The sequence below is a fragment of the Staurois parvus genome, unplaced genomic scaffold (assembly GCF_062004578.1).
Source record: "Staurois parvus isolate SC_StPar_1 unplaced genomic scaffold, SC_StPar_1.0 ptg000783l, whole genome shotgun sequence".
Lineage (NCBI taxonomy): Eukaryota > Metazoa > Chordata > Amphibia > Anura > Ranidae > Staurois > Staurois parvus.
The window spans coordinates 21,582-44,385 of NW_028318579.1; the positions used below are offsets into that span (position 1 = coordinate 21,582).

The 22,804-nt window shown below is 44.0% G+C and overlaps 1 protein-coding gene across 1 annotated transcript in view; it reads left to right on the forward strand.

Annotated features, from left to right (window-relative positions):
- Positions 1-21,748: 21,748 nt before the first annotated feature.
- Positions 21,749-22,804, forward strand: part of PTK2 (protein tyrosine kinase 2) — a 473,957-nt gene continuing 472,901 nt past the window's right edge. Inside the window, exon 1 of the mRNA XM_089654639.1 lies at positions 21,749-21,771. The gene's annotated coding sequence lies outside the window, so the exon portion shown is untranslated. The remainder of the gene's footprint in view (positions 21,772-22,804) is intronic.

The following is a 22,804-nucleotide window of genomic DNA, read 5'->3' on the forward strand; positions in this document are numbered from 1 at the left end:
TGTGTCTATCTGTCCATATATGTGTCTGTTGCTTTATCGAAGCGTTGTAGACCTCCAGACACACCAGTCTGGAGTTTAAACGCTCATCCATGATGAATCAGAAAAAGATGGGAGTCCGGCTGGGGTCTATTATGTGGATGATAACGTAATTCTTAATTAACGGACTCCAGTGCGATTTACAACAAAGCAAAATCTAATCCCCCAGCCTCCATAGAGAAGTCAGGTAGTTCCATTGTGTGCACTCAGTAACATCCCCCCCCCTTCCAGCGGGCCGTTGTTTGAGTAGGATGTTGGGTCTTTGTGTGTCAGGATTGTGAGGGAAAAGGAATAATTATCTCTGGGGATTCACATAGTTCAGAGCATTCAACAATTCCATTTGGTGCAGTGACAAATTAGAGTACCGCTCTCTGGTTTCACATCTTTATCAGAAGAGAATCTCGTTTGTGTTTTGAAGCTTCATGATACATATTTCTGTGTTATTAAAGTAGAATTCCTGCCTAACATGAACTGGTCTTAAAATTTCCCCTCTCCCCTCCTGCTACCTATGCTGACTAACCTGTGTAAAAAAAAAAAAAAAAGATGTACCGTATTTTTCGCACCTGACCATAAGACGCGCCTAGGTTTTAGAGGTGAAAAACCAGAAAAAAAAATATTCTGAACCAATGGACTGCAGACATAGTACAGAAAATGACCAGAGACTGCGGACACAGTACAGGAAATGACTAGAGACTGCAGACATAGTACAGGAGATGACCAGAGACTGCAGACATAGTACAGGAGATGACCAGAGACTGCGGACATAGTACAGGAGATGACCAGAGACTGCGGGCACGGTACAGGAGATGACCAGAGACTACGGATATAGTACAGGAGATGACCAGAGACTGCGGATATAGTACAGGAGATGACCAGAGACTGCGGATATAGTACAGGAGATGACCAGAGACTGCGGACACGGTACAGGAGATGACCAGAGACTGCGGACACGGTACAGGAGATGACCAGAGACTGCGGACACGGTACAGGAGAGGACCAGAGACTGCGGACACGGTACAGGAGAGGACCAGAGACTGCGGACACGGTACAGGAGAGGACCAGAGACTGCGGACACGGTACAGGAGAGGACCAGAGACTGCGGACACGGTACAGGAGAGGACCAGAGACTGCGGACACGGTACAGGAGATGACCAGAGACTGCGGACACGGTACAGGAGATGACCAGAGACTGCGGACACGGTACAGGAGATGACCAAGAGACTGCAGACAGTACAGGGGATGACCAAGAGACTGCAGACAGTACAGGGGATGACCAAGAGACTGCAGACAGTACAGGGGATGACCAGAGACTGCAGACAGTACAGGGGATGACCAGAGACTGCAGACAGTACAGGAGATGACCAGAGACTGCAGACAGTACAGGAGATGACCAGAGACTGCAGACAGTACAGGGATGACCAGAGACTGCAGACAGTACAGGGGATGACCAGAGACTGCAGACAGTACAGGGGATGACCAGAGACTGCAGACAGTACAGGGGATGACCAGAGACTGCAGACAGTACAGGGGATGACCAGAGACTGCAGACAGTACAGGAGATGACCAGAGACTGCAGACAGTACAGGAGATGACCAGAGACTGCGGACCTTTGGGGAGGGAGGGGGAGTGGGTACCTGAATTTGACAGGTACTTGCTCCCACTTCCGCAGAGTTGTCCTCCCTTTAGTGTGGGCTCTCGGCTGTGACAGCCGGGTGCCCACTGAGCATGCTCGAGAAGCGCTGTGCTTTGTAAATGGCCCGGCGTCTTCGGGGACCTGTCATGTGTCCCAGAAGACGCCGAGCCATTCGCTAAGTGCAGCGCTTCTTGCGCATGCGCAGTGGGCACCCGGCTGTCACAGCCGAGAGCCCACACTAAAGATGCCGGCGCGGGAAGACTACAGCGCTGGACCGAGGAACAGGAAAGGTCCTGTTGCAGAGAAGAGCTGAGTGGCCGGCCCCATATTCTGACGTGGTGGTGCGGCGGAAATACCGGAGCAGCTGCTCCATATTCGCTCCATAAGACGCACTGACATTTTCCCCCCTTTTTTGGGGGGGGAGAAAAGTGCGTCTTATGGAGCGAAAAATACGGTATATACGTACCTATTTTCAGCCTGCTCCGGTCCGGTGATAGTCCTGTGTCAGTCAGTGGTTGCTGTGGGTGGAGAAGAGGGAACACCAACAGCGGAGGGGCCTGGGAGCTTATGGATGACATCACTCCTGGACTTCCCAGCCATCATTGATCGCTCCCTCCTCTCTCCTGCAGCTGCCACTCACTGGGGATCATGTGATCAGACCAGAGCAGGCTGAAGATAGGTACCTATACACCTATCAGACATAGACATCGTAGGTAGCAGGAGGGAAGAGGGGACATTTTTAAAAATATCACTTTAACTTTAGATGCAGGCCATAACTGAATGATCATAGGCATCATATTTCATAAACGGTTAACATTTTTTTTTTCCTGTAAAAAATGAAAAACTTTACATTTTCACATTTGTTCACCCTGCTGATCTCCTGCAGCCACTTCATGCCCACTTGCACCCCAGGGATGGCTGCATGCCATATCTCTGGATGGGTTTCCTGATGGTGACAACAATGGAGAATGCCTGTATAATGTGTATTAAGACAGCCTCTTGTAGGCTTCATTGGACGACTGTGTGACAATACAGGAGTACAATTACAAACCCAGGACAGAGTGTTGTCCATTCTCAGCAGGGCCATCATGGTAGGATCACTAGGTATTACATTAATAAAAACTGTAGATGTATAAATACTGAAACTGTACATATGTTAACATGTTAAATCATAGATGGAATTTTAGGGGTATTACATGTGTTGGTGTGACGAGTTGTCACCCCAGTGAACCTTGCTGATGGACATTTGTTTGGCACATTTGACAGAGCACAGCATTGCACTAACATGAATTCTGCAAAAAAAAAAAAAATTGCTACTTGGACCTTTTATCACATCAGGAAGCCCATTCATATGAATGGGCACATGTTCACGTCCCGCACAACAATAGTGTGAATGGTCCCAAAGATTTTGAACACCTTTTATGTTGAGTGACGTGTTTCTGATTCAACTGCAGCCTCTGGTTAGGTCAGTGTTTCTCAACTCCAGTCCTCGTGGACCCCCAACAGGTCATGTTTTCAGGATTTCCATTATTTTGCACAGGTGATTTGATCAGTTTCACTGCCTTAGTAATTACCACAGCTGTTTCATCTGAGGGAAATCCTGAAAACATGACCTGTTGGGGGTCCATGAGGACTGGAGTTGAGAAACACTGGGTTAGGTGGACTCGCATTCTCCCAAGCACACTTTGATGTGATGCTGAATTCATAGTAGACTTGTTGACTTCAACTTACCCAGACCATGAAACGGCTAAGCAAGCCCAAACCTTAACACTTCTGCCACCGTGTTTCACAGTTGTTACAAAGTTCTTCTTCCCTTGAAATGATCTCTTTGGTTTGTGGAAAACATGCCTACAGTTACTATGACCAAACAAAGCTATCTTTGATCAGTCTTCAGTACCAGAAGGCCTCTATGTTCAATGGCAAACTGCTATTTTGCTCTAATGTTCCTTTTTGGCAGCCATGACTTTCTCTTAACACTCCTCTGATACAATTTGAATTGGTGCAATCTCTGATTGTAGCTGCAAGCACTTTGACTCTAACTGCTACAAGAGATACTTTAACACCCTGCAATTAAATTTCAGGTTTTCAGAGACGTTAACCACTTGACCTCCGGAAGGTTTTACCCCCTCATGATCAGGGTTTTTTTTTTTTTTTTTTGCTGTTCAGCACTGTGCTACTTTCACTGCAATTGCGTGATCATGCAACACACAAATAGAGCTTTCGTTTGGTGTTATTTGATCACCACATCACCACTGGGCTTTTTAATTTTTTGAGATATATATATATATTTTTTAATTTTAGGTCTTTTTTTGTTTATATTTTTTCTACTTTAAAAAAAAATTCATACATTTAGGCCAAAATGTATTCTGCTACACGTCTTTGATTAAAAAAAATTGTGCAAAAGTTGTGCGTTTACAAACTATAGTAAATACGGTATACTTGAATTTGCATAGCTATGACACTAGACTGGTAATGGCAATGATCCGTGACTTCTAATGTGACTGTGATAGGGTGGCGGGCAATCTGGTGCTAACAGATGCTATCTGTGAGTGTCACTAACTGACATTGCTAGTGACTCTAATACAGTGATCAGTAATAATACTGTACACCGACATTGTACTTATGACACTGGCTGGGAAGGGGTTAACCCCTAGGAGCAATAAAGGGGTTAAGTATGTGTCTAACAATGTGTGAAGCTTGGTTCACATCTGTGCGGTTGGTGCCGCTGTGGGACCCGCACAAATAGTTGCAGCTGCACCACCCACTCAGAGGAATGCGGGACCCACGGGTGGGTGCCATTAATTCTAATGGCACGCCGCACACACTGAAAATCGCAACCGTACTGAGAACCTTGGTTCTCGTGTGGGTGGCAATTTCCGAAGAAGTGCAGGGACGTCTTCCCTGCGTGTCCCATAGAAATCGCAACCGTACTGAGAACCTTGGTTCCCATGTGGGTGGCAATTTCCGAAGAAGTGCAGGGACGTCTTCCCTGCGTGTCCCGTAGAAATCGCAACCGTACTGAGAACCTTGGTTCTCGTGTGGGTGGCAATTTCCGAAGAAGTGCAGGGACGTCTTCCCTGCGTGTCCCGTAGAAATCGCAACCGTACTGAGAACCTTGGTTCCCATGTGGGTGGCAATTTCCGAAGTGCAGGGATTTCTTCCCTGCGTGTCCCGGGGCAAGGGGATGTCCATTCAAATGAATGGGCTCTCATGTCCGTGCAAATCACGGGCCGCACATATTTGAGCCTGGCCTAACGTGTGTTGCTTTTACGTTTCTTTCTGGATGTTTTTTCTGTCTGCTTTGCAAATACGCGAGTTAAATGAGGTGAAACTTAAATTTACAAAAATACCCAATCTCATGCTAGAAAAATAATAAAAACAGCTTTTTTTTCCCACTTTTGGATGAGACAATTATTATTATTATTATACAGTATTTATAAAGCACCGATAGTTCGCTCAGCGCTGTACATTACAAAGGGGGACAGAACATGTGACAGAACAATACAATGCAAAACATGAGGGGATTGAGGGCCCTGCTCTTTGGAGCTTACAATCTAGGAGGGAGGGGATGGTGGTACCGGAGGAGATAGCTGTGGGGGATGGGGTGGTAGTGAGTTTCCCTTCATTTACTAAGCTCTGGAGCAACTACACTTGCAAAGAGCAGTCTAGTTTCCTTTAATAAATCTACCCCACTGTGTGCAAACAACTGCAGCTGTCTGTGCCGGTTGTCAGATTTGTACTCTGCACAAATCTATGGCTGGCCCCACCGTTGTTCGCATGTGACCGCTCATCTGAGTGGTTACATGTGAATGGAGCCTCAGACTGACCCTGGACGTAGCCAGCGTGCATCCCTGGTTGGCATTTCTGCAGAAGCGGCCGCACAAACTGGCAACAGCCAATCGGTCAGTTTGTGTGCAGCCATTGCACAAGGGTGTTGCTGTGTTGCTGTGTCCAGGGCTGCCGTTCAGCCGGCTCTGAGGAGAGCAAACAATTGACTGCTATGTTGGTACTGTTTTCAACAGAGATCTTATGTTTGCCTTTACAAATACAGTATATAGAAAGTCAACATTTCCATGCAGTGTACCTACTTTTTCACATAACTGTATATTTCAGGTGTGTATTTGGATATGTTGCTGGTGTTTGGCTTTAAGCAGAGAGCGATTTTCAGAATTCTCTAAACCAGCGTTTCTCAACCTTTTTTCTGTCAAGGCACCCTTAAAGCGGAGTTCCACTCACTCTGTCACAAAATAAGTCAGCAGCTACAAAAACTGTAGCTGCTGACTTTTAACCCCTTCACGCCTAAGGGTAAAACAAATCTAAATGCCTAAGAACAATTCTGCAACATTGACGTGTGATAGTAAAACCGTACATATCATCACAACTACTTTTGTACGTCCATTTGGATTATACCTTGATTTTTTCAGGACAAATTGGGCTTTCATTTTGGTGGTAAATGGTAATGGATAGCTCCTAATTTTGTTTTTATTATCAAAGGAAAACTGGCTCAAAATAGTAAAAAAAAAAAGATTTTTCTTTTTTAGCTGTGTGTTTCTTGTTACGACCATAACCTACCACCATAGAACAACCCAAAATTAATTCTCCAGCTCTCGACGATCGCAGCGATACCATATATGTGTATGTTATTTGTTGTTTGTACCCGTAGTACAGCCCAGAAACAATAGTGCGCATTTTGTCTTTTTTTTTTTTTTTTTTTTACCTAAAACACACTGACCCTGACATTAAGTGATACCAATTTTTTTTTATTTTTTTTAATCTTGACCTTTGACCCTGACCTTGACCCAAACACTAACCCTGGCACTGAACTAGGTCAAACCTTGATCTAGGTATTTTTCTTTATTTTGTTTCTTTTATTTTTTAATATTTATCTTTTTTTTTTTTTTTTTTTTTTTTTTACAAACATTTTTTTCTCTCTCTCTGTCAGGAGTTAGAGAGATACAATGTATCTCTCTTCTCCATTCATAGAGAGAGGAAAAAAACAAGGGTCGGGCTGCACAGTGACTGATCACTGTGATAGCCAATCACAGCGATCACGTGACCCGGATTCGGGAGTCCCGGGTCCCAATTGTTAGAACGGGACCCGGGGCTCTCAGTGACAACATGGTTTTTGTGCTGGGAGTGCGCCAAGTGGCGCGCTCCCAGCACAAAGACAGGTACGCAAATATGTGGCCCCACGGAAAAGAGCCCAGTTCCGTGAGGCCGCATATTTGTGTGCCGTCAGCATCAAGGGGTTAAAAAACAGCCACTTACCTGTCCCTCGGTCCCGTGGTATGTCCCCCGCAGCCAGGTTCCCCGGCTGTCCTGTATTCCAGGAGGCCGGTATCTTCAGTGTGGGCACCCGGCTGTGATAGCTTGCAGTTTCACAGCCAAGTACCCACTGCGCATGCGCGAGTTGCGCTGCGCTTCATGAATGGTCCTGTAGTATTCTGGGACCTGTCATGTGTCTCAAAAGGCTACAGGGAGGGAGGACACCTTCCGTTCCCGATCGCCAAGGCAATCGGACTGGAAGTGGGAGCGGGTACCTGTCAAATTCGGGTACCCGCTTCCCCCCCCCCCCCCCAATCCTTAATGAGGAGCAGGGGAGCAGTCCTTAAAGCGAAACTACCCCTTTTGGGTAGAGCTCCGCTTTAAGAGCTGTAATTCCTAAACCCTTCCTCCAATTTGGATGTATATACCCTCAAATTACACCTGAGAGTGTGCACTTTCAGCCCATATCCATTATATAACTATAGCTTGAATATGTTTTGGTAAATACCTGAAAAAACTAAAATTGTGCCTGTGTCCAAATATATATAGACCCAAGTGTGTGTGTGTGTGAGATTTTGCAGTTCCAGGTAGGGGGCGCGCGCCTTAGCTGCGCCGCCATTCGCTGCCTTGACTGTCAATCAACAGGTCCCAGGTGGTGATTTCTCGCTGACACCCTGTGATCGCCGAGTGTAAACAATACTGATCTCTCCCCTGTCAGCTCCTGCACACTGCTTTGTATGGCGCTGCATTGCAGAGCCATACAAAGCAATGTGCTTACAGTGAAACACAGGCACAGCCCGCATAGTAAAATGGCACACAGTTAACCCTTTGATCACCCCACATGTTAACCCCTTCTTGCCCAGTGCCATTAGTACAATGTCAGTGCTTTTTATTAGCACTGATCACTGTATTGGTGTCACTGGAGATGTCAGTGACACCAAGTCAGTTTCCCCCAGTGTCAGAATGTCCACTATAAGTCGCTGATCGCCGCCATTACTAGTAAAGAAAGAAAGAAATCCCAGTATTTATACCGCCATTTGTAGACGCTATAACTTTCATGTAAACAAATTAATTTACTCGTATTGGGATTTTTTTTTTTTTTTTAGCAAAGACATGGAGCAGAATACATTTTGGCCTAAATTTATGACAAAATTAGATTTTTTAAATTTTTTTTAACTGGACATGTTTAATAGCAAAGAGTAAAAAATATTTGTTTTTTCTCAAAATTGTCGGTCTTTTTTTGTTTATAGTTCAAAACATAAAAACCGCACAGGCGGTAAAATGCCACTGAAAGAGAGCTCTATTTGTGGAAAAAAAGTTTTATTTGGGTGCAGAATTGCATGACAGTGTAATTGTCAGTTAACCACCTTCCGCCCACCATATAGTAATACGACGGACGCAAGGTGGTTCTCTCGTTCTGGGAGGACGTCATATGACGTCCTCCCATTCTAACCTCCCATGCGCGGCTCCCGGAGCGTGCAGCGTGGCGATCGGTGGTGCGTTGTGTCCCTCGAACACAGCGGATCACCGATCCACGGAAAGAACCGAAGATGTCGGCTCGGTCATGTGATCAGCTGTGTCCAATCACAGCTGATCACATGTAAACAGGGAAATGCTGGTTATCGGCATTTCTCTCCTGACGAGCTGTCACGCTGACAGAGGAGAGGAGAGGTAATTGGCATTCTGCGAAGGGGACATGTACACTAATCATCAGAGCACTGATGATCATTGTGCCCTGATTATCAGTGTAGCCCCAGCAGTGCCACCTGTCAGTGTCCATCAGTGCCAGCAGTCAGTGCTCATCTGCGCCAGTGCCACATATCAGTGCCTACCAGTGCACATCAATGCCACATATCAGTGCCCATCTGAGCTGCCTTTCAGTGTCACCCATCAGTGCCAGTCAGTGCCATATATCAGTGCTGCCTTTCAGTGCCCATCAGTGATGCCTGTCAATGCCCATCAGTGCCACCTATCAGTGCAGCCTATCAGTGCCCATCACTGCAGCCTCATTAGCGCACATCAGTGAAGGAGAAAAATCACTCATTTACAAAATTTTATAACAAAAACTAAGAAAAAATTTGTTTTTTCTTCAAAATTTTCAGTGGTTTTTGGTTTAAGAAAAAATAAAAACCCAGAGGTGATTAAATGCCACCAAAAGAAAGCTCTATCAGTCACAAAACAAATTATAAAAATTTCATAGAGGTACAGTGTTGCATGACCACGCAATTGTCATTCAAAGTGCAACAGCGCTGAAAGCTGGAAATTGGCTTGGACAGGAAGGGGGTAGAAGTGCCCTGTAGGCAAGTGGTTAAAATAACTCCGCGCCGTATCACAAAAAATGGCCTGGTCAGGAAGGGGGGTAAATCCTCTGCAGGGCAAGTGGTTAATGCAGCAACATCCACACATGTAGGACACCCAACATTAGAGGCTAAAGTGGCCCCAGTGCTGATGGAGAGGAGCAAACAAGGATACAGGCACCTAACATCCTCCTTACCAACCAATTACATTGTCCATTGTTAGAGTGCCAGTGCTTGGCCCTCACAGTGCCCATGGTTGTAATGGTGCACAATAATAGAAAAATAAAAAATGCAGGTCTGGTCCACTTGCTGACTTGTTGACAATTTTTGGGCAATTTTTGAAGGCATCTCTGAAGAATTTATAAGGATGCCTAATGGTGGTATATCCCTTTCTTTGGGTTGAGAAGCTCTAAAGAATCTACCAATGGGCTGATATACATTTTTTTTTTTTTTTTGGTAGTAAAACCTTTTTTTATTTGCTTTTTCTACTGAATGAACTGGTCTTCTTTCCTTGCACATGGTTGAATAGTTGAAGTACACTCGCATATCACATGGTCACCTTTTAAATACAGATAGTTTTTAGTAGCCGTTGTTCTTTAATAGACATTTTCCTTCTTTTGATTGTCATATCCCATTCCCAGATGAGAGTGAGGCCTCACCCTCCCCATGTGCCCATTATTGGTGTGCCAGTCATAGTGGGGAATCCATGTTTTACTCATTAATACATTCCATTCCTAGTGATATCTCTCCCACACAACAAGCTCCGCTCTATTAACGTTCATGAATTATTCTGTATCCATTCAGCATTTTTTTTTTTTTTTGCTGTTCTTCAATCCCATCTCTCGCTTCACTCGAGTCCTTACAAACGTGCTAGACGTGCCGTGATTTACCGACCAAATCCGTCTCAGAGAAATGTCTCATTTTAAATGGCGGTGATTGGGGCTCATTAAAGGCACAGTGTCTCGGGAGTTGCATAATCCGCTTTAGATCTCATAAAGATCTCAGCTTAGGCTTGTCTGGAAGTCAGAAATCGTATTCTTCATACGAGGATTGGTGGCTGGCTACACATCTTATGAACTTTTGTATAGCTTGACCATTATCATTCGTCCGCTTTCATTCATTTCAGTTGCAGTGCCAGAACACTAGTTCCTTTTTTTTTTTTTTGCCCCCAAAAGAGGAAGTTCCGCTTTAAGGACTGCTCCCCCACTCCCCATTAAGGATTGGTACCTTAGGGGGGCGGGGGGGGCGGGTACCCAAATTTGACAGGTACCCGCTCCCACTTCCGGTCCGATCGCCTAGGCCAGGGGTAGACAACCTGCGGCTCTCCCAGCTGTTGCAGGACTACAAGTTCCATCATGCCTCTGCAAGTCATAGCTGTAACTGTCAGTTTTGTAATGTTAAAATGCCTCATGGGAAATGTAGTTCCACAACAGCTAGAGAGCTGCAGGTTGCCTACCCCTGACCTAGGCGATTGGAAGCGGAAGGGGTCCTTCCACACTCCCTCCCTGTGTCTTTTGGGACACGTGACAGGTCCCAGAAGACTACATGACCATTCATGAAGCGCAGAGCTACTCGCGCATTCGCAGTGGGTACCCGGCTGTCAATCCGTAAGCTATCACAGCCAGGTGCCCATACTGAAATTGGCGGCCTCCTGGAATCCAGGACGGCCGGTGAAACGGGCTACAGGGGACACACCGAGGGACAGGTAAGTGGCTGTTTTTTTTTTTAAAAGTCAGCAGCTACAGTTTTTGTATCTGCTGACTTTTATTTTTTGACAGCGTGAGTGGAACTCCACTTTAATGAGTATTCCACAGTTGATAAATTACCTGTGATCAATACAGTTGCAATGGAAAGTAAAATCACTTCTTAGGCCTCATGCACACAGGACTTTTAGGGTTCTGGGTAATGGTACTGGCGCACCATCCAGCCCTGCAGCCGGTAAAACTCTATTACAGGCTGACAGCTGCTGCGGCTGAACGGCGCACCATCCGGTCCTTCAGCCGGTAAAACTCTATTACAGACTGACAGCTGCTGCGGCTGAACGGCGCACCAAGTGATATTACGTTTAGTGCAGTATGCACCCAAGGGTGAATACCCAGAATGCATGCTGCTGACGTTCAAAGTGTTTGTCTCTGGGTGCATACTGCACTAAACAGAATATCACTTGGTGTGCCGTCCAGTTGCAGCGGCTATCAGCCTGTAATAGAGTTTTACCAGCAGCTAGGCTGGATGGTTTACCCTCCTGCACCTTAACGCCAGGGCCTCATGCACTGAGGCGTAAAGTGGCTTTAAACCTCAGACATGAAATATGAACAAAGCATATCCCTCTATAGTGTATATTCAATTAAGAGCATTGAGTGTCACTTCTTTGTGCTGCTTCCCTCCTCTGCTATCAGCATGTTTTCCTGATACCAAGAGAAAAATGGTGAGGGGGGGGCGGGCATCCAGCAGAGCGACAGCATTCAGCTCTGTTCCTGTGAGCTGTGTGAAGGGGGTGTTTCTCTTCCCTCCAATCAGCTCTCAAAGCTCTCCCCACTGAGCTCTACATGGTATTATTTCAGCTTCCACCCCCTTTTTTCTGAATTCTCATAGAAGCTTTATAAGCAGCACTGTGAATAGATGAAGAGAAGAGAAAACAGCGGATACACAGATGAAACAAATTCTCCCACATAAGTTGTACCTGTTTATCACCTGAGGCCAGTCACTTTACTGAGTTTACAGTCACCCGAATGCCCAGTGTGCATGAGGCCATAAGGAGGCCATACAAGTAGTAATTTGTGATTGAACTAGGTACAATCAATCGCAAAAAATATGATTTATTGCCAGTTAAAATATTGCACAACATAACACTCTGTATTCTTCACTGAAATTATTAAAAATGGAAGATGCAGTTGTTTGGTGGTAAATGTATGTGATTGATCAAAACTGATCTTATTATTATTATACAGTATTTATAAAGCGCCAACAGTTTGCTCAGCGCTGTACATTACAAAGGGGGACAGAACATGTGACAGAACAATACCAATACAGCGCGATACACGAGAGGTTCGAGGGCCCTGCTCCATGGAGCTTACAATATAGGAGGGAGGGGATAGTGGCACAGGAGGAGATATCTGTGGGGGAGGGAGTGGTAGGAAGAGTGGAGGAGATCGGCAGTTAGCAGAGGGAGGGGTAGGCTTCCCTGAAGAGATGGGTTTTTAGGGTGCGGCTAAAGGAGAGGAGAGTAGGTGATAATCTGATGGGTTGGGGCAGGGAGTTCCAGAGGATGGGTGATGCCCTGGAGAAGTCCTGGAGGCGGGCATGGGAGGAGGAGACTATGGAACTAGAGAGAAGGAGGTCTTATGAAGAGCGGAGATTGCGTTTTGGGTGGTACTTGGATATTAGGTCGGTGATGTAGTTCGGGGCAGAATTATGGACAGCTTTGTACGTCAGTGTTAGTAGTTTGAATTTGATCCGTTGGCCAATCGGAAGCCAGTGGAGGGATTGGCAGAGGGGGGGGGGGGGCGGAAACGGAGCTGTTGGTAAGGTGCATGAGTCTGGACGATCGTTCCAACAATATATTGTAGCAGATCAACAAAATTCCGATAACTATTCGATTTAGGCAGAGTTGATCATTGCAACTCAACAAAGAAAGAGAAGCCTCTCTGCATTTTAAAATCCCACTCTAGACTCTACAATTAAGCTCTGACACATTATGTTGCCTTCACACTGAAAAGTTTTTCTTCCACTTTTGCATTTAAAAGAGCGGAAGAAAAACGTGTGATCATGTATTCCTATGGAACTCTTTACACTGATCCTTTGCAGGTCTGATGCGTTTTTAAAATCTTGCGTGTTGCATTTTTAGTGCGGTAAAAAAACACACCAAAACCGCATCTCCCCATTGAAATCAAAGGAAAACGCTGCAAAAAAGCACACCCGCGTTGTATTTTTGGTGCAGATTTTTAGTTGCATGGCCTGTACAAAACGCAAAGCAAACTTATGATCCTGGAGCAGGCCATGGGCCACTTGAAGCCAGCATCTATCCTTTGGTGGAGCAGAGGGAAGGATGCCAGGAGTGGAGTAACTTTATCTGTCAATGGCAGAGCTGATATTGATTGAGAGCTCAGCAGACCGGTCAGTCCTCAGTTTAGTTGCATTGATTGATCGACTGAATTATCAATATTGATATGTGTGGCCACCATTGCAATATAAGAAATTATCCGTGTCATCTAGTCAATATAAGATTTGTTCTGATAACATCTGAAATGTATGTTGAGAATCAAGAATCTCCTTGATATGTAAACGTCTTCGTGGGAGGCTGGTTTTATTGCGCTTGTTGAAATGAAAGCTCTATTGTCTGAACTTCTGACTGTTAAATAAAACCTTTCTGTTTTCATTACATACAGTTCGGTCCATATATATATATATATACAGTCATGGCCGAAATTGTTGGCACCCTTGATATTTTTCCTGAAAATCAAGTATTTCACACAAAAAAGGTATTGCATTAACACATGTTTTGCTATACACATGTTTATTCCCTTTGTATGTATTGGAACAAATATAAAACAGAGGCAGAAAAGCAAATATGACATAATGTCACACAAAACCCCAAAAATGGGCTGGACAAAAGTATTGGCACCCTTAACTTAATATTTGGTTGCACACCCTTTGGAAAACATAACTGAAATCAGTCGCTTCCTATAACCATCAATAAGCTTCTGACACCTCTCACCCGGAATTTTGGACCACTCTTCCTTTGCAAACAGCTCCAGGTCTCTCTTATTGGAAGGACACCTTTTCCCAACAGCAATTTTAAGATCTCTCCACAGGTGTTCAATGGGATTTAGATCTGGGCTCATTGCTGGCCACTTCAGAACTCTCCAGCGCTTCTTTGCCATCCATTTCTGAGTGCTTTTTGACGTATGTTTGGGGTCATTGTCCTGCTGGAAGACCCAGGATCTTGGACGCAAACCCAGCTTTCTGACACTGGGCCCTACAGTGCGACCCAAAATCCTTTGGTAATCCTCAGATTTCATGATGCCTTGCACACAGTCAAGGCACCCAGTGCCAGAGGCAGCAAAACAACCCCAAAACATCATTGAACCTCCACCATATTTTACCGTAGGTACTGTGTTTTGTTCTTTGTAGGCCTCATTCCGTTTTCGGTAAACAGTAGAATGATGTGCTTTACCGAAAAGCTCTATCTTGGTCTCATCTGTCCACAAGACGTTTTCCCAGAAGGCTTTTGGCTTACTCAAGTACATTTTGGCAAACTGTAGTCTTGCTTTTTTATGTCTCTGTGTCAGCAGTGGGGTCCTCCTGGGTCTCCTGCCATAGCGTTTCATTTCATTTAAATGTCGACGGATAGTTCGCGCTGACACTGATGCTCCCTGAGCCTGCAGGACAGCTTGAATGTCTTTGGAACATGTTTGGGGCTGCTTATCCACCATCCGGACTATTCTGCGTTGCAATCTTTCATCAATTTTCCTCATCCGTCCACGACCAGGGAGATTAGCTACAGTGCCATGGGTTGCAAACTTCTTGATAATGTTGCGCACTGTGGACAAAGGCAAATCTAGTTCTCTGGAGATGGACTTGTAACCTTGAGATTGTTGATATTTTGCCACAATTTTGGTTCTCAGGTCCTCAGACAGTTCTCGTCTCCTCTTTCTGTTGTCCATGCTTAGTGTGGCACAGACAGACACACAATGCAAAGGTTAAGTGAACGTCTCTCCTTTTTATCTGCTTTCAGGTGTGATTTCTATATTGCCCACACCTGTTACTTGCCCCAGGTGAGTTTACAGGAGCATCACATGCTTGTAACATTCTTATTTATCCGCAGTTGTGAAAGGGTGCCAATACTTTTGTCCAGCCCATTTTTGGAGGTTTGTGTGACATTATGTCGAATTTGCTTTCTTTCCTCCCTTTTTTTGTTTTGTCCCAATACACACAAAGGGAATAAACATGTGTATAGCAAAACATGTGTTAATGCAATACGTTTCGTGAGAAATACATGATTTCCTGGAGAAATATCAAGGGTGCCAACAATTTCGGCCATGACTGTATATATATATATATATATATATATATTTGGACACGGCACAATTTTCATACTTTCGGCTCAGTATGCCACCAGAATAAATTACAATAAAACAATCCAAATGAATGTGAAGTGCAGACTTTCAGCTTTAATTCAAGGGGTTGAACATAAATATCAAGTACAAATTTTAGGAATTGCAACCATTTTTATACACAGTCCCTCCATTTTCAGGGGCTCAAAGTAGTTGGACAATTGAATATAATCATAAATAAAATGTTCATTTGTAATAATTTGTTGAAAATCTTTTACTGGCAATGACTGCCTGAAGTCTGGAACCCATGGACATGACCAAAGACTGGGTTTCCTCCTTTCTGATGCTTTGCCGGAAGTCTGGCACCCATGGACATGACCAAAGACTGGGTTTCCTCCTTTCTGATGCTTTGCCGGAAGTCTGGCACCCATGGACATGACCAAAGACTGGGTTTCCTCCTTTCTGATGCTTTGCCTGAAGTCTGGAACTCATGGACATGACCAGAGACTGGGTTTCCTCCTTTCTGATGCTTTGCCTGAAGTCTGCAACCCATGGACATGACCAAAGACTGGGTTTCCTCCTTTCTGATGCTTTGCCTGAAGTCTGGAACCCATGGACATGACCAAAGACTGGGTTTCCTCCTTTCGGATGCTTTGCCTGAAGTCTGGAAGCCATGGACATGACCAAAGACTGGGTTTCCTCCTTTCTGATGCTTTGCCTGAAGTCTGGAACCCATGGACATGACCAAAGACTGGGTTTCCTCCTTTCGGATGCTTTGCCTGAAGTCTGGAAGCCATGGACATGACCAAAGACTGGGTTTCCTCCTTTCTGATGCTTTGCCTGAAGTCTGGAACTCATGGACATGACCAGAGACTGGGTTTCCTCCTTTCTGATGCTTTGCCAGGCTCTAACTGCAGGTGTCTTCAGTTCTTCTTTGTTTGTGGGTCTTTCTGCCTTTAGTTTTGCTTTCAGCAAGTGAAATGCATGCTCAATTGGGTTGTGATCAGGTGATTGACTCTGCCATTGCAGAATATTCCACTTTTTTTTCCTTCAAAAGCTCCCGGGTTGCTTTTGCAGTGTGTTTTGGATCATTGTCCATCTGTACTGTGAAGTGCCATCCAATCACCTTTGCTGCATTTAGCTGAATATGGGCCGACAGTATATCTGTAAACACTGCAGAATTCATCCGGCTGCTTCTGTCACATCATCAATAAACACCAAATAAACACACTGGACATGTTTAATAGCAAAAAAGTAAAAAAATATTATCCGTCTTTTTTTTTTTTTTTTTCTTTTCTTGTATAGTGCAAGAAATAAAACACACACAGGAGATCAAATACCACTGAAAGAAAGTTCAGTCGTGGGGAAAAAAAAGGATGTATATTTAATTTGGGTGCAGCGTTGCATGACTGCCCAATTGTCAGTTAAAGTAACGCAGCGCCGTAATGCAAAAAATAGCCTGGTCGGGAAGGGGGGTAAATCCTCTGGACGGTAAGTGGTTAATGTGCAACACAAATATCATATTGATATACTGCAAGTATCTGAACCCGACCCAAATGTGTGAGGGCACCAAGACCGTCCCAGTCATGTTTTCCGTATAAGATATTTGACTAATAGCGAATGCACTGGGATATTGTGAATGTTGTTCCTTAGAGTGGCCAGCTGGGGGCATCATGTGGACCCCGGCTGATGTTTGATAGAAATCCTCTTGATGTTTTAAAATACTTTCCTGAACAAGAGTAATCCTCCGACTTGACTGCTGAAATCTTTTTACTCCGTTGTACAAATCGAGCTGCATCTAGAAACGTAAGGGCCAGTTCACAACACAAAAATGCACTCTGGATAAATTCCGGATATGTTTTTGCTTCGTTCACACCACACTCTGTTCCGGTGCAGTTTTGATGCAGTTTGCTATGTTGCAGTACAGTTCTGTGCAGAAAAAATGCAGCCTGTTCTATTTTTTTTTTTTTCTTGAACTGACTACACTGGTGTGAACTAGGGCCATTGGAATACATGTAAAACACTGTTCATGCATATATGATGCAGAAAAAGAACGCACTGGACTGCATCTAATGTGCACTAGCGCTTAGGGCCAGTTCACACTCCATGCGTTTCAGTTGCTTTTTTTTTTCTGCATCCAAACTGCACAGAAAGTAGGTTATTTGGTTGTCAATGTCATAGTTCACATCAGTGCTTGCAGTTTTAGTGTGTTCCAGATGCAGAAAAAAAAAAAGTAGCACAGGCTGCATTTTTCCTGCACAGAACTGTACTGGAATGCGGTAAAACGCACATGTCCCTATTTAAATTGAAGGTCAATACTTCATGCGTTTTCAGTGTGGTGGGTTTTTTTTTTTTTGTTTTGTTTTTTTTTTTTAAGCCACCATCACTTGTGTGTTCAGGAAAGGAGTGTTTTGGTGCAAAAATACGAGTCTAAACTCTAGGCGTGTTTTAGCTCTTGAGCATTCATGCCAATGGCCAGAATAGAATAATGTTCTGGCCAATGGAATGAATGAACACCCAGATGCTTGAGGCGGCTAAAGACGTTTTCAGAATGTGGCTTTACCCCCGGTCACATCAAACCCAACCTTGAAATCCTGCGACTTACAGTGAAGTTGCACGATTTCAAAGTCGAATGACATGCCGATTTCAGTTGCGATTTGCAAGACATCTGACATAGATGTCTATGCAAATCGCGCCAACAGTAGTGCATGTACTATTTTACAAATTGCCGCGGCTCCAACCAAGTTAGACCCGCACCGATATGACCGCTCTTATTGCGGACAATAGGGCGCGACTTGGCATGTGATTTGCAAGTCGTATGGCATGCAAATCGCATGCCAATTCACATCCAGTGTGATCGGGGACTTCACCACTTCAAGTCCGGACACTTTCACCCCCTTCCTGTCCAGGCCAATTTTCAGCTTTCAGCGCTATCACACTTTGAATGACAATTGCGCGGTCATGCAACACTGTACCCATATGAATTATTTAGCATTTTTTTTAGACAGATGAAGCTTTATTTTGGTGGTATTTATTCACCACTGGGATTTTTATTTTTGTTGCTATGTACATGAAAAAGTCCAAAAAATTTGAAAAAGTGTTTTTCTTATAACATTTTGCAAATAAATAATATTTCATCATAAATCTTGGCAAAAATGTATTCCGTTATCTGTTTAGTAAAAAAAAAATAACCCAAATTAATTTATAACCAAAAATTATAATTTTTAAACCTTTTTTTTTTTTTTTTTTTTTTTACATTTTTTTAATATATTTTATTTTTTTACATATTGTCACCCTAGCAGTACAGTGTCATCATAGTGACACTGTACTACTTGCGGGGGGGGGGGGGGGGGGGGGGAGGGTGGGTGATGAAAAATTTTTTTTTTTTTTTTACACTGATTGTTTTTACAGCCTTTATGGGTATAAAAGCAATAATTTCTCCTTCTCTCTGGCTCGCAGTCATTGAGAAATACTGTGAGAGCTGTGATTGGTCACAGCTTGTCACATGGTACAAGGCTTTTGTGAATTGCCTTGTATCATCTGACCTCTGTGATCAATGACAGATTTCACACGTAGTAAGCAATGATGTCAGAAGTGACATCTTGCTTACTACTCTGATCACATGATCGGGACCTCACACAGAGGTCCCGTACGATGATCTGTGTTCCACTGTGTCCGGAGGACACAACGGCACCGGACAGTGGTGCTGCACGCTCCCAGGGAGCACGCACAAACAGGGGGCGGGGAGGCCGTTTATAAACGGCCACCTGACCCTGCACTACCACCGTCCGGCCGTTTATATACAACAGCCAGACGGGAGGTGGTTAAGTACATTTTTAGGCTGTATTTTCTTGTCCTGGAGCAGAGGGATCCAGGGGAGGAAAAAAACCTCTTGTGTGCATGAGGCCCATCTCTGGGGAAAAAAGAAAAAAGTTTTGCCATGTGGTGGAGCTGTGCCCGCACTGCATGAGTTACCTGCTTGTTTTCTCCATGGGTGACCAGAAAGCCAACACTCACCCTATCCTTCACTCCAGCCTGATGTCTTCACATCCCGAGCAGGTCCAGGAGGAGGCAGGAGAGAAGCAGGGACCAGTCTTGTGCGGTGACGATCGGAGGATTAGGTTATTATATCTACCTTCTCCAATCCCTAGACCACGGGTGTCAAACTGGCGGCCCTCCAGCTGTGGCCAAACGACAAGTCCCATGAGGCATTGCAAGATTGACAGTTACAAGCATGACTCCCAAGTGCAGAGGCATGATGGGACTTGTAGTTTGGCAACAGCTGGAGGGCCACCAGTTAGACACCCCTGGCCTAGACAGGAGCAGTTAACCCTTGCAGTATGGGCGCAGCCCCACCGCTGAGAGAGGGCTTTTTCTTTGCCTGGAGTTGGGCTTTAAGCATATCTAAATCCACAAACAAAAAATGTAATGTTTTGTAGCTTACCGGTTCTTAGATGTGTTGGCTGCATTTGTTTTCTTGTTTCTTTTTTACATTATTTTTACCTGGTGATCATACTAGTAAAACACTTCCTGTCCTAGGCGGATGATGCTCAATTGTATCTATGGAGGAGCAGCTTTGTCACCCCAGGCTGCTTTTCTGATTTGGACTAATAACACCTCCCCTTTTCTCATCTACACTACATAGGGAGAAGGTGTCCCTTAGCGAAGTTGGAAAACCGATAATATATTTTGAGATTTCATATGTGTGCAGAAGAAGTTTCAGGGACACAAGATTTCTGGCAGGATTAGCAGGTGATATTCTGTTCTTAAAAAAAACTAAAAAAAAAACAACTAATGCAGCCACCAGACCTAAGGACATGACATAATCTGCACTATATTTCATTTTCATTCTTGGACTTAGATATCCTTTTACAAGAGTCGTGCGGGTTTTGAAAAAAACAAAAGAAACAAACATTTATACTCACATACTTATGATGCATCTGTCCTATTGCTCAGCGCTCGCTCTGCAGCGAGCAGAGGATCGGTGTCTATCTGCCCCTCCAGAGCTCCCCAGAGTGCCAGGCTGGTGAATGGGTGGGAGCAGATGGTTCAGGCTCTCAGCATGATTTAGCTGCCGGTCAGGCATCTGGGTGGATCCCAACTTTAGACTGGCTCAGTGACGTCCACTGACAGCGGACTTTAGCCTGCTGTCAGCTGAATACAGTTCATAGGAGTTCAGAACTAAGTGCACTCTTGTGACTCACAAAAAGCTTTGGCCATACTTCTCCCTTAAATTTGCACTTATGCAAAAGCTTTTTTTTTTTTTAAATTTATTTATTTAACTCGCATAGAGTGAGGAAGCATGAAAATTGCCATGTTTTTAAAAAAATAGTTTTCATTGCAGTTATTTCTCACAGTCATGAGCATTTCCCCCGCTTCCTTTAACCACTTCCCGACCGGCCGTTGCGTATAAATGGCCGGACTGTGGCAGTGCAGGGTCGGGTGGCCGTTCATAAATGGCCTCCCCGCACCCTGCTTGTGCGCGCTCCCTCGGGGAGTGCAGTACCGCGATCCGGTGCCCGCTGTGTCCTCTGGACACAGTGAAACACCGATCGTCGGATGGGACCTCTGCACGAGGTCCCGATCATGTGATCACTGATAGGCTAATCAGTGATCACATGCAAAGTAGTAAGCAAGATGTCACTTGTGACATCATTGCTTACTACGTGTGAAATCTGTGAATGATCACAGAGGTCACATGGTACAAGGCTATTCACAACATCCTTGTACCATGTGACAAGCTGTGACCAATCACAGCTCACTCAGTACTTCTCAATGAGTGCAAGAATGCACACAGAGAGAAAAAGAAATGATTGCTTTTACATCCTATATGGGTGTAAAGGTAATCAGTGTAAAAAAAAATAAAAAATCATCACCCCCACAAGTAGTACAGTGTCACCATGGTGACACTGTACTGCTAGGGTGACAGTATGTAAAAAAATAAATAAAAAAATAATATAAAAAAATAAAAATGTAAAAAAAAAAAATGTTTAAAAATTATAATTTTTGCTTATAAACTAATTTGGATTTTTTTTTTTACTAAAAAGATAACGGAATAAATTTTGGCCAAGATTTATGATGAAATATTATTTATTTGCTAAATTTTATAAAAAAAACACTTTTTTAAAAAAATTTTTGGACTTTTTCATTTACATAGCAAAAAAAATAAAAATCCCAGCAGTGAATAAATACCACCAAAATAAAGCTTTATCTGTCTCAAAAAAATGGTAAAAAATTCATTTGGGTACAGTGTTGCATGACCGCGCAATTGTCATTCAAAGTGTGATAGCGCTGAAAGCTGAAAATTGCCCTGGTCAGGAGGGGGGTGAAAGTGTCTGGTCTGGAAGTGGTTAAGAGGCGATGGTCTTAGAGACCAGAAGAGATTAACTTGTCGCAAATTGAATATTTTCATTTTAATGTCGAATATTAAAATATCTTTTTTTCCGCTTTTATTTTACAGATTTTTCAAGGCTTTCCTTCTCACCGGGTGAGTAGTGCTGCAGCTTTTGTTGTGGATTTATTATTATTGATATGAACTGTATTTATAGCGCTGATAAATGCTGAAGTGAGTAAAAAAGAAATATTTGTATTAGTCTATATCTTCATTGGAGGAGAAGAACGCACCCCCAAGGCCTGAGATGAAAGGGTTTAAGGCCAATCATTACCCCATTTTGTTCTGTCGATATCAGGGTAGACCATTGCTGTGCACAAAAATGTGAAAATGTTTTAACATGAACCTGTGAAGAAAGATATGGGGGGAAATTGCCATTGTTGAATAGTTGCAATTCCATTGCACAGAGCAGGTAAGTATACACCTGTTTGTTATTAAAATAAATAAAATGGTAGACTTTACAATTCCTTTTAAAGTGCAACTCCATCTTGTGTTTTTTTTTTTTTTGTTTGCTTTTTTTGTCCTCCTTTAAAAAAAAAAGTCAATGTTCCACCTAAAGTGGTTGTAATGGCTGAAGGTTTTTCTTTACCGAATGCATTTTGTGCATTAAGTTGAAAAAACATCCATGCTTTGCTCCCCCCTAGCCCCCCGCTAAACACCTGAATTCAATCTCGATCCAGTGCTGTCCTCTCCTCACTGGACTTGGTGAGAGCAACAGAAGCCATTGGCTCCCGCTTCTGGCAGTCCAATCCAGTGAGGAGGGGTCGAGGTCGAGCCACACTAAGAATGTAAATAGACAAACACAGTCCATCTCGGGATGAAGCCCACTTGTCTGTCCCCATAGCAAGCGCTTGCTCTGGGGGCAGCCACAGAACAGGGGGGACCCGAGTAGAGAAGGGCTGCAAACCCATTGCACAGAGCTGGTAAGAACAACCTGTTTATTAAAAAGAAGAAAAAACAACAAGAAAAAAAAACACGTGTCTGTACAATCACTTTAAGCTGGCCATTGATAGGTCAAAACTCTGCTGGTTCATCGTTGACTGAATTTCGATCTGTGTGTGTGTTTCCTTCCCCACACAACATACCGTATTTTTCGCTCCATAAGACGCACCTGACCATAAGACGCACC